General features: G+C 42.7%; 1 pseudogene; it reads right to left on the bottom strand.

Annotated features, from left to right (window-relative positions):
* Window positions 1-1,654: 1,654 nt before the first annotated feature.
* Window positions 1,655-8,221, bottom strand: part of LOC107145007 — a 9,027-nt pseudogene continuing 2,460 nt past the window's right edge.

The following is an 8,221-nucleotide window of genomic DNA, read 5'->3' as shown; positions in this document are numbered from 1 at the left end:
CCAGTGCTGAATAGCCCTTGCACTCTGCAGGTCTTGTTACCATTGCACGCAGATGGGTTTCAGGACTGGTCTTTCTTCTCGGCTACAGACTCTTTACCTTCCTCTGGGGCTGGGGGATTGTGTTGCCAACTTAAATTTGGTCATTATTACCAGGCTACCTGTGTTATCCTACTTCTCGCCGTCGTCACGATGCAGGATGCGAGGCAAGGCACTGCACTTGAGTGATCCTTCAACGGACCTCAAGGAAAGCATGTCCTATTGCATGCGGGTTTGACTTCCACGCCCCGCCCTACGAGAAAAGGCGTTGGCTGATATGGGATCAGGTCTGGGGAAGGCGCCTCCTTAGGACTGAACCATACATTGCAGCCACTTCTGCACAGTGGGATAGGACCTCTACTTTCGCCTGCATTGTTATATAAAATAGAAGGGGGAACTGTGGTAAGCCATTCTTATAGACCGTGGCCGCCATTAGAAGATGGCGCCGGCTTCCACTGTGGCCTGTGATAAACAACTCCTTTTATGGAGAGTTGGCGCGCAATCCCTTACCACCCTATGAGAGAGATCCACGTGGCGGCTTGGGATTGGGATGCGGGGGGCTTTATTAAGCTGTGCTTGGGTGTGTCGGGCGCGGGCGCTAGAAGATGATACATGACTCAAGGCCTGAATAAACTGTTGAAAGAAGAATCCTGTGTCGTGTTTCCCTGGCTGGCGAGGGGTCGCAACAGTGTCCAAGGGAAACTTCTGCAGAGATGAAGCATTTACTTTTTGATGGGGTAGTAGCCAGTGTAGACACACATAAAACTCATCAAGGTTCACACTAAGACTTATGAACTTTGGTGTAAATCATCCCTCAAATAACAGTATTATAAAACATAAAAGAACTCAGTGAGAAGACACACAAATGGACACCATGCTGAGTCAGAGCACCATGAGAAAGTCACTCCCTGTCCCTTAACCAGTGGCCTCGAGTACTCCCCTCAACTTGCTGAGCCCCAGCTTCCACGTTTGATGGGGGTGAACACAGGACCCACCTCAAGGCATTGCTGAGGAGACTAAGAGATGCAGTGCCTCCGGCAGAGGCTGCAGTCTATTAACAGGAAGCTCTAACGGCAAGTGGCTATCGCAGGGTATAGGGCTAAATGGCCACCCTTAGGGTAAAATGACCAGTTTATAAAAGTAATGTTTCACTGGAAATGCACAAAATGTGAAAAGCTTTCTTTAATTCCATTGCTTCAAAATATACACATGCACTTAAAAACTGATGGAATTATTCAGTTCTCCATCACCATCCATGGGGAGTATACCATACCTCTCTCAGGAAATGACTGATTAGAATCAATATTTATAAGTGTGTGTTTACACAAATAATATGCTTGATACAGTGGGTTAATGTAGAACTTAATACATTTATTTCAACCACCATAAAGTGTTTATATAAACGTACATGATGAATACATCAGTTAGGGATTTGTGGTAAAATAAACAAACACACACCCATTCTCTCCTATTCTTTCCTCAAAAACAATGTGTTATGTTAGTAATAAATGCATTCTTTTCATGTAACAAGAAATAAACAGGCCAGGGCTGGTTCCACCTGCTGGATGTGAAAACATGAGACACATGCTAACAAGTATTCTGAGAACAACCCAACTGTCTACACTTCCACAAACCCACAGCTAACAGATGAGGGGCCACTGTAGCAATGAGACGCTGACAAAGGCAAGCCACCTTTACTGATGTTCTCTCTGCCACTGTGGGTCCTTTTGTGCACGGCAAGTGAGGAGTTGTGCCTGAAGGCTTTCTCACACTGATTTCATTGATAGGGTCTCCCTGAGGTGTGGGTTTTCACATGCACAATGAGGTGTGAAGACTGGCCGAAGGCTCACCCACACTCCTGGCACACATAGGGCTTCTTGCCTCTGTGAGTCCTCACGTATTTTCTGAGAGACGAGGGATGACCAAATGCTCGTCCACACTCCTGGCACTGGCAGGGCTTCTCTCCAGTGTAAGTCCGCATGTGACTCTTGAGGGTGGACAGATGACTCTAGACCTGACCGCAGGTCGCACACTCATACAGCGACTCCCCCATGTGGATCCTCTTGTGCACATTCAGGTGTGTGCTGGTCCAAAAGGGCTTCCCACACTGAGTGCACTCGTAGGGTTTCTCTCTGGTGTGAGTCCGCAGGTGCGTCTTCAATAACGAATGTTCCCTGAAGGCTTTCCCACACTGGCTGCACGTGAAGGGCTTCTCTCCAGTGTGACTTATTATGTGGCTCCGGAGAGATGAGGGCTGGTTGAAGGCTTTCCCACAGTCCTTGCATGCATAGGGCTTCTCTCCTGTGTGGTTTCTCTGGTAGAATCAGGTTGAAGTTCCTGGTGAAGGTTTTCCTACACTGACTGCATTCAAAGGGCTTCTCTCCAGTGTGAGTTCTCAGGTGTCTCCTCAGATTCGAGGAATACTTGAAGGCCTGTCCACATTCTTGGCACTGGAAGAATTTCTCTGCAGTATGAGTCTTCTCGTGCCTGAGAAGGCCAGAGCTGTAGTGGAAGGACTTTTCACACTGGTCACATGCATATGTCTTATCCATGCTGTGGATTTTTTCAGGTGTGATTAGGTGAGTGTTCTGGAAGAAGGACTTCCTGCTCTCTTGACATTCATGGGGGTCCTCTCCAGCAGAAATTGCCTGTAATATTGTTTCAATAGTACTAAAGAGTTTCCCTGGCTCATTATATTCATAGAGATCTTCTCCAGGCTGTGGTTGCTCCTGTCGGTTAAGGAAAATGTGAAGACAAAGCTTTATCTCACTCAGAGATTGTGTTCCCCATGGAAGCTGAATTCAGCAGAAAGTCAGTCCTACATCTACTGAGAGTTCCCTTGAGAGACACAGGGTGGACACTCTCCACCAGAGCTCTTTTCATTACTTTCCTTGAGCTTCTTAGATCAGAGGTTTTCTGAATTGTTTAAGCAAAATTCAGTTTTGAACACCTAATACCTGCATGCAATCTGTGAAAATGATTACTGAAGGACACTCTGAAGATTCAAGGGTTTCTTTCTAGTGCTGGGGATGGAACCCAGGGTCTTTCAAATGCTCAGTCCATATGCTATTATTTACACACTGGCATCAAGACACAAGTCTTAATCTACATTTAAAGTTTTCTCCAACTTATGACATTCACTGACTTAAAAATAAAACTGCTTCCTCCTGGGAAAGCACCCTTTGCCACCAATCTCTCTCTCAGCTCTTAGGCAGCTTTTCTACCCTATGACAACCATAGACTTGTCCTACTATAGAGATCCAAGAGTAACCCCTTGTGAATCTTATCTGTTTTGTGTCAATGGAAAAATCCCCACAGAAATATCTTGGCTAGGAATTGATTCTTGGGGTTGAAGTGGAGGTTCTGAAATGAATTAGGGAGTAAAAGAATTAAAGGCACAGAGAAAGAAACTCTGGGATCAAGATGACCAAAAATAACAAGGCTAGTGTGGATTTTTTCAATACTTATCCCAAACATAGGAAGACTGTTGAAAAGAGGAATAATGTATCAGAGAGCCAAGCAAAATTACTGACGGGCTTTCACTATGTGCAGAATTATGTAATCACAGAACAAGGGATAAGAATCATAGACAATTTGCTGAGAAAAGATTCCATGAAGACTGGGACTGACACTAAAGGGAAATATTAGCAAGAATGTACAGTGGGGAGGTACGGATAAAATACCTGCATAAAAATAGTAAATATGAAGAGAAGGAGGGACAAATATTTCTGTCAAATCAGAGGAAAATATTAAAGATAAAAAGGAAAGGTTGATTTTCTAAAGGAGCTCAACCTAACATCCCTCTCATTCAAGGCACTGAGAATGTCCCCTGTTGACAATTTCCAACTCTCATGACCCTTTTGCCTCCCAGAGCTAATGCTCACCAGGTCTGCCTGAACTCACCTAAACAGGTCTCTGGGAAGACGCCTCTCTCAGGGCTCCACAGCTCCACTCTTTACTTACAGTGGGACAACGTACTGGGTTTGCCTAGTTCATCTCCTGCTTGTGGGAAAGAAGATGCCCAGTGAGGGAAGACCATGCCCTACCATGACCCAGATGTAAAATGACATCCCAAACATCATTGACGTTCTAGAAATTCATGCCTGAATCCTGAGGGACACAGCTGAGGTCTTTCACTAATGAACAGAATCCTAGCCTCTTCACTGGGATATAAAGGACAGGGGGATCCCTGGTCCCAAAACCAGGGCTGGGCTCAGAGACATACTTGAGAATCCTGGAAGCTTTTAATCATGGAGAGACAAAGCAGAAGACAAATATTCACCTCCGGGTGGCCACAGGAGCATCATGAGGACGTCCTGGCTGGTCTGTCTGCCTCTGGATCTCCCAGACCTCTATTCAATTTGTTGAACCCAGTTGCTTGGAAGAAATTCTATGGACCATGGTTACATTCTCCTTGCATTATTTGAATTTCCTAACTTACTACTTTCTTATATTTTTCTCTAGTAATTGCAGATACACTTCTTTACCTTTGGGAAAATACAAAGGTGAACACAGCAGATGAAGTCTCTGCTCACCTGTATCTGGTTTTATCAGATCATAGACTGAGAACAGAGAGATAAATGTGTTCTAACACAATGCCCCCAGCCATGGGAAGGAACAAAAGGACAGGACTGTCATGATATGTGCATGGGTTTGTGGAGAACAGCTGGGGAGACCTCTGCTGGTTGGCTGAAGGCCAGAACCAGGGCCAGAGTGCACCTGTGGGCTTTGTTAAAAAAAATAACATCCAAACCTGAAGAATAACAAAGAAAAGATGCCACATGAGAGAAGTGAGGAAGAGGACTCCTCAACCACCAGGTCAAAATCAACTGGTCAAGGAGACCTGGAAGAGGCACAGGAAAACCAAGAGGTCCTGTATCATATAAAACCATGACAAGATTCTGTTGTACTTTAATGGAACAATTTCTGAATTGTTAATTTATTCTCCTTTATCCTTTTATCTTTGTATCATTTCTATATCACTTTGAAACCATGAAAACATCTCTATTTTTCACTTTGGATGTGTTTATTTCTGCTCCTTTCTTATTTTGCTGGGCGCCCAGGAGACAGACTGGGTTGGAATGCAGCTGGAACCAAGGGACCGGTTTCCTCCTGTTGGTCTCTCAGGGACCCTGAGCTGATTACCTCACCCCTCCCACCCCGTGTCCATTTCATCCCACTACTTTCCTGTCTATTGACATCTTTCTCCATATGTGTGTTTCTTTAAATGCAGGGTGTAATCTGGCAAAATGTAACAGTATTTGCCCTGTGTTTATTTGTCCAGGGGAGGCTTACAAAATAAACATTCTGGCTGCCATTTCTACATTAGGAGAAAGATAATTTGATCTGGCCAGCTTGCATTGTGTACACTAGGAGTCTAACAGTGTGGTGTGAAGGTCAGAGGCCACAGGGGTGACAGTGTGATGTATGTGCATGTGTGCCAACCTCAAGGCAGGGCACTGGGACTCAGATAGGCCAGGGTGATGGTCATAGAACATAGATCAACTCAACACTGGCTGAGAAGCACTTGTTTGAACTCAACAATAGCAACATATTCTTGCAACATTGATGTAATAGTGATTTAATGAGAACAACTATGGAAGGCCTAGAAAGTATGAGTAGCACAATACCATTATGAAATACTGTGCATCCTTTGAAGTACTTCAACTGCATGGAGTTTGTTGACTGCAGGAAGTCCACAGGAATTATGGAGTGAGATGGTAAGCGGGGATAAACTAGAAAAGAATACTGCACCACTGCAGAGAGCATTTATGATGTGCATAGGATTGTACTCATGTGTTTGCATAAAAGTGTAAGAGCATGTGTGTATGCATAATATAGAAAGAAAAGTTTTAAAATAGCCTGAGATTTTACAAAACAGAGAATGGCAGCGTAGATTGAATTAGTACAAGTATAGTGCTTTTTTCTTTAAGGCATGAGATTATGGGTTTTATTTCTATCTTAAAAGTTTATTTAATACCCAGACATGAATTTATTCATTATATTTTGGTTTTTGTTTTCTTTGGCAGGGCTGGGTCTCAAGCCCAAGGCCTTGTGTATGCTAGGCAAGCTCTCTACCATTGAACTACAACTTTAGCCCGCATTGATACACAATACCTGGACATGTTAACAGGGTGCAGTGTGAGAAATCAGTATACATATACAAAATGAAATGTTCAAATCAGAATAATCAGCATTTCCTTCTCCTTCAATATTTATCAATTTTCAGTGTTGGGAAACTTCTAATTTCTCTCTTCTAATTCTTCATAAGAATATATAATTAAAAGATGGTCTACTGTTTTGAAGTAATTTTATGTTTTGCCCATAAATATAAAATTATGGCTATAAAAATACAGAATAAGATGAGCTGCAGTCATTATCCTGTGAACATCAGGATTTATGGCTCTTATATAAGTGTGTGTTGGTGCCCACCAAAAACCTCCTCCTGACTCTCCTCCACACTTCCTCCGCTCCACTGAGCACACATTCTATTTTTCACTATTTAATTTGTTGATTTTATCATTTTTATTTGTATATATTCATTGTGCATATTAATGGGACTCATGTCATTTTCCAATACAAGCAAAAAGCTCACACTGATTGAAACAAAATTGAATGAAAATCTAAAAGAAAAGTTATGAAATATTAATGATTTAATAATATCCACCCGGGTTCCTAACTCAGGAATAAATTGCCAAAAACTCATAAATATTAAAATATGAACAAAATCCTCTACAATGCACAGTGGTAACAATGTTGAATGTCTGAATTGGTTTTATACACACAATATAGATAGGACGAGCTTTAATCAAATGGGAAGGAAGCTCGAATGCCTTCCCAGGGAGGGCTGAAGCCAATGCCTCTCTGAGAAATGTACCTGATCACAAAAAGCTAAGGGTCACAATAAGCAGCAACAGAAATGTGAAAACAAGTTGGAAATACACATAAAACACGACCCACCAGCACCAGAGATGCACAAGAACTGTGAAGCAAGAACTCACAAGTAAAGAATACCAATCGCTGGGCTCTTTCAGAAATAAAGTGGGAACATAATCCAATTGACATATTGGACTACACAAAGTTCATAAATTTTCACACATTTACCACAAATATCTCTATACACACCTGAAACAAATAAACTAAAAGGCAAACAGGGAGTTTGGGGTGGGGACAGAGATAACTGGCTACCAACACACACAAATGTGCAGCCTCACAGATATTGCAAAGTAAGGCTCCTAGGCATATCTGTATTCAGGTGTGACATAATGCTTTTCCATGTGAATATCAAAGGGAGAGACAATACTATCAGAAGTGTGTCCATGAACTTCTGTTGCAAGATAATACTTGCAAGATCCTTAATATGGATCCTTGCCAACAATACACAAACATAATCAAATATTTATCATTGGAAGCAAACACATTTTTAAAAAATCCCTAATCTAACTTATTTACCCTCCACAGTTGAAGCCTATTCCTTTACCCCCTTCATTGCAAAGATTATTGGGTCTCTGTTCTTTCTCTGGAAGCTCTGGACACCTCCCTCCCATCTTCTCTTCAGCCTCTATTAGCACTACTTATTGGTCACCAAAGAACCCTGTGTTAGTGCAACATTCAGTTCTCTGGAAGTGTTATGAATCAATGCAGCCTGTGAATAAATCATCCATCAGGACAGCAAGCAGCCACAGCAGCCCTGCTCTAGGCTAGCTCAGCCTGGCTCTCCCCTGACCTCAGCTAAAGAGTCTTGGGTTTGGTTCTCTCTGCTGCTCTCCTTCAGTGTCCACTGAGCTCTCAGACTCACCTGGAGACCAGCTCTGGGAGGAAGGTCTCCCTGTGGAAGTGCAAGGTCCTGCCTGGCATTCCCTCTAAAATCTGGAACAAGACAGGGATGCCCTCTCTCACCACTTCTGTTCAACATAGTTCTCGAAACACTGGCCAGAGCAATTAGACAGACGAAAAGAAATTAAAGGCATAAAAATAGGAAAAGAAGAACTTAAATTATCACTATTTGCTGATGACATGATTCTATACCTAGCAGACCCAAAAGGGTCTACAAAGAAACTATTAGAGCTAATAAATGAATTCAGCAAAGTGGGAGGATATAAAATCAACATGCATAAATCAAAGGCATTCCTGTATATCAGCGACAAATCCTCTGAAATGGAAATGAGGACAACCACTCCATTCA

Source organism: Marmota marmota, unplaced genomic scaffold, assembly GCF_001458135.2.
Source record: "Marmota marmota marmota unplaced genomic scaffold, marMar, whole genome shotgun sequence".
Classification (NCBI taxonomy): Eukaryota; Metazoa; Chordata; class Mammalia; order Rodentia; family Sciuridae; genus Marmota; species Marmota marmota.
This window is presented reverse-complemented; position numbering and strand designations above follow the sequence as displayed.